Source organism: Myotis brandtii, unplaced genomic scaffold, assembly GCF_000412655.1.
Source record: "Myotis brandtii unplaced genomic scaffold, ASM41265v1 scaffold482, whole genome shotgun sequence".
NCBI lineage: Eukaryota > Metazoa > Chordata > Mammalia > Chiroptera > Vespertilionidae > Myotis > Myotis brandtii.
The window spans coordinates 1518672-1523781 of NW_005368420.1; positions in this window are offsets into that span (position 1 = coordinate 1518672).

Consider the following 5110-nt stretch of genomic DNA (forward strand, 5'->3'; position numbering starts at 1 on the left):
GCCCACGTGCGAAATGGGGTTCCGGGTCCGGAGCCACTGTGGGCAGCCTAGAGAATTTGGGGTTGTTACCCCGGCGGTAAACTTTCCCGAACGTTATGCAGTTTGCAGTTTCCAAAATATTCAGTTCATTCACCCGACATCAGAGATGACTTCTTTGTTTGAGGCAAGACCAGGGCGATTTGAGCTGAGGAAGCCTTTGGCCTGAGCTTCTAATTCAGGTTTTTGACATAAGTATCTCCAAATTAGGTTAGACATAGGCACAACTGTACAGTCCCTGGCCGAATTGAAAGAAGGCACATTCATCATAGAGATTTCAGCTTCTTTGTTACATTATTTGGGCCATGTAGCCTGTACTGGGAATTAAAATTTTTTTAATCAAGTATTTTTTTTATATGCTGAGAGCCTGAAAAAAAAGTAAAGTACATAGCCTAAGGCTCCTTTTGGTTTCTAAGAGCCTGTTTTTAGGCACCTGCATAAATGAATGTTCTCTTCCAGTCTTCATGGCGTTCATATCCTATGAAGTAGGCTGAAGGAAGATCACAGACGAGGCATGGAAGTCTACTAGAACAGAGACCCCATTGCTCTAATAGGCTTGGGGGAGACCTTAGTTGATGAATAGTATTTTGAACCTGCCCTCCCACCCCCACCCCCAGACAGGGGATCACTGAACTTCATGATGTCCATGAAGAAAACGAGAGAAGAAAAAATAAATTTCTCACACCCTGAAAACTTAGTTGTTTGCTTAAAAACAACTTAGAAGAAACCAACTACAGATTTAGCATCAGATTTACAAACAAAACAAAACAAATTCCATAGTAGGCATCTCCTGTATGTCCCCTCTGTGCTGGCTGCTGGGGGTGAAGGGTTGGGAATTACCTGGTCACTTTCGTCATGGAGCTAACATTCTAGTGTAGGAGGAGGGACAACTGAAACAGAATACCTGTACAACTATGATGAATGCTGTGACAAAAGGACTCAATGATGGGGAAGCCCAGATGAAGGGTCCCAAGTTTATCTGGGGCTGAAAGGACTATACTATCAGGAGAGGCTCCATTGAACTAAGTGATGTTTAAGGATCAGTAAAAATTAGTCAAACTAGAATAGAGAGAGTTTATCCAGCAGAAGGAGCACAACACTCCAAGATGGGTCCATTGCTGGCAGCCTTCTGACTATTGAAGGACCAAGTGAAAGCACTTGGAGAGAAACTAAGAGTGGTCCCAGCTCATAGATGCCACCAGGAGGAGGCAACACTTAAAACCTTCAGAAATTAAACAACTTAAATAATTCTGAGAGAAACAATAAAAGAGTCACACAATGGGACTATCTAATTAATTAATCCTGTTGCGAGCATTAGGAGATTCTCCTGGCTGGCTGAATTTGAATCCTGGCTCTGTGTTGGGGTTGCGGCCGCAACTCTGTGTGGCCTCATCTCTCTGGGCTTTCCTCATCTATCAACTGTGGCTATAATAATATCTTCCTCAAAGGTGAAGATTGAATTTGATACAGGTAAAGTGATTAGAACAATGCCTGACATTGGAAAAGCTAAAAACATTTTACCCTTTTCCCCTTTCTTTTTTAAAAATGAGGTGGTTAGATTTGCTCCTTCTACAGAGTAAAGGCAAGAGTGGCTTCTCCAGTAGTTTTTAATTTCTCCTCTGCCTGTCGCTGCTATTACTGAAACACAACTTCCCAGTTATGAGAATACAATCCTCTGTAAATTCAGGTAAGCAATGGAATCACTCTTTGCTCTCAAACTCAAATGGATCTTAAGCTTAATGCCTTTGCTCAGGTACACAGGAAAGAACTTGAAGCCACTCAGCCTGAGATACTGAGAAGAACATATTCCAAATTGAACCAAAAAAAGAGAGACATGGAGAGGCCTGCACATATTCGGTCCCTGCCCGTCTATATGGCCTAGACACAGGCCCCAGGAAGACCTGCTACTACCCCTGATTCATTCAAGGTAAAAAGATTCAGTGAGGGGTCCAAGAAGACCTTCTCAGCAACAGTTTCGCCATAACAGTGAAGGCATTGCTGATGATATCCCAAGTCAAGCCACCCACGTGAAGACTTTTTTTCCCCTTAGATGCTATGTTGAGTCTTCCTTGTAAAATCTCAAAGATGCCTCTTGGCTGAACTATATTCGACATTTTTAATAGATGAAGGGAAGTCCAGTCATATGAGACAGCCTTTCAGAAAGATTCCTACTCCTACCCTGACTCTCTCTTTTTTGTTTAATAGATGTATTCAGATATAATTCACATATATACAATTCACCCATTTTAAAGTATACAATTCAATTGCTTTTAGCATATTCATAAAGTTGTGCAGCCACCACCACTATCTAATCCCACAACATTTTTATTACCCCCCAAAACACACCCTGTTCCTGTTAGCCATCATCTCCCAGTTTGCAATAAAAACAAAAAAATCTTACTTCCCAGACTCTGACAACCACTAATCTGCTTTTCTTCTCTATGGACTTGGCTTTTCTGGGCATTTCCTATAAATGGAATCACAAAATATGTGACCTTTTGTGTTTGGCTTCTTTCACTTAGACTAATATTTCCAAGGTTCATTCATGTTGTAGCATGAATAAATACTTCATTTCTTTTTGTGGCAGAATAATATTTCATTGTATGGCTTTTTGTTCATCCACTTATCTGTTGATGTAAATTGCTTCCACTTTGGGCTCTCATAAACAATGCTGCTATGAACATCCGTGTACATACCTCCACTCTCTTATGGATAAATCACTTCCATTGGCTAAGTCAGGTGAGCAGGGTATGTACATTATGGATAAGTGAGGGGCAGAGGCTCTCCATCCATTCTTGGGTTTATCATTTCCTTTCAATTCTTGTTAATTTTGTTCTCTTGGGTGCTCATGGTTGCAGACTAAAAAACCCAAGATGTGGATTCTTTAGCAGTTTTTGATTGTAACATCAGACTGTTGTTGAAACCTACTCATCCCTTGCTACCAAAGCACTAAAGTTCCCAATGTGATTCTCACCCAAAGTCCTCTGATAAGAAAATGATGTTATGAGGACGTGTCCTTTAAATGTTCACTGGCCTCCACTGGAGGTGGGGTAAGGTGGGAGGAGGTGAGAGAAGCTGGAAGCTGCCCTTTCCTACTCCCTTATTAAATCCTGTAGATACTGCAAGAAACATCCACATTTGAGAACCTCTGCTCTGGTTATTCAGAGGGAGAGAAAAAATCACTCCTGGTAAAGTATATTTGTCAAGACTCAGTTTAGTACAAGATAAAAATAAGGAGAGGGGTAATTGTTTCATGCAATTGTGAAGACCAAGGATATTACCAACTTCAGGAATGGCTTAATCTAGGAGTTAAGTGATGTCTCTTGACATTCTTTCTCCCACCATCTCTCTGCCTCTCTGAATGGGCTGCTAGTAGCAGGAGGCTTACATCCAGCCTAGCAACCTCAATAAAAGTACAACCTTTTCTTCAATAGTTCCAGCAAATTCCTGGGGCTGGCTTTCATTAGTCTAAAGTGTATCAGACCGTTCTTGAATCAACTGCTATGACTCTGATGGACATAAGAATAGCCTAGGTGAGGGAGGCTCCCAAAAAGGAAGGGCTGCATTCTGTTACCAGAGGTAGAGATGCTATTTGAACAAGAACCACAGATGTCTTATACAGGTGGTGAGGGAAGGTGGTTAAATTTTAAAAGCTGGGTAAGCAAAACCAGAAGAAGAAGAAATGAACCTATACTTATTGTGGGGAGTATCTGCATCAATGTGAACTTTCTCCCTGATTTTCTATCATCAGATTCTCTTTCTTCTATGTAGGTTTCCATCGTGGGCCAAATGAGATCTTGGGAAAACAATAGACCTTCCAGGCCCCACGAAACTCCGAGGATGCCATGAACAGAGCGTCTCCAGCCCCTTCTCATTTCAGAACTTCCAAACAAGAGCTTTCCTGTGTGGAGTCCAAGGAAGCCAAGCCAGTTTTCTGTTTTTGGTATTAAATTTAGACCTTTCATCCTGACCATGAGATATTTCTGGATTCTGCACGAGTATTCAGCAAATGCCAGTTTTCAAGATGCTATCCCATCTGGGGCTACTCTGCACACTGCACACTTTATCTCATTCTTTTAAAGCCCAGAAAAATGACCCAGACACAGGAACAAATTCGGAAGTGGGTTATTCTGTTATCCATTAATTGTCATTTAATGCCTCAGCCATCTAGGTTACTTGGAGATGAAAGGAACTAAATTTAAACAGAAACCTCAATTCGGTTTTGCAGATAGCCTACATTGTCTCTGGCAATTTAATCTTGTGGGGATATAGTGACAGAATGTGCTTTCCTAAAAGGTAAAAAGGATAAATAATATGTGAAACATTCAACTGAATGGATGACATTAAATGTGAGCCTGTTGCTACATTTTTGTCAAATGGTGTGTTTTTTTAATGGGTTTTGTGAGTCATGGGCATGTATAGGAGTCAGATTCATATTACTTCCTTGATTATGAAATGAAAAATAAGATGCACTGACATTCTTACTGGGGTCAAATAATAATCATATCTTCACTTGCTGATGCTTCCTGGGTGTCATTCCTCTCCTAAAACAATCTGCATTCCAGTGTGGCCAAAGCTTTCCTTGTCCCAGGCCTGACATGCAAGCATTAATGTCCTTGGACCTGAAAAGACCAGGCAGCCTGGGATGATGGGTGGGTGACCAAGCAGTCACCAGGACGGGCCATTGATCGAAGATTTCTAGTGAGTCTCTGACGCTTTGTCACATCCAGGGACTCAGCATCCCCCAGGATGTACCCCAAGGCGAAATGCCCAATAATGACAGGATGGGGGCTCAGAGTTGGATTTCGGTCACTTATAAAATCATGTACTTCCTCTTGTAAATCTGAGTTGTCAACTGAAATGGATAACCTCTGTATCAGTCCATGTCCTGGCAGGATAAAGATGGCACACTCTGGGCAATGGAGAAGAGATTAATAAAGGACTATCTGTAAAGGCGTGGGCAAGGTTTCAGGAAACCAACAAGGGACCAATAACAAAGGCAGCCAGCCATTGCTGCCCTAAGCCTGAAGCAGTCAGAGAAAATAGCAGGCACCAGAAGCTCGTAAACAGAGTG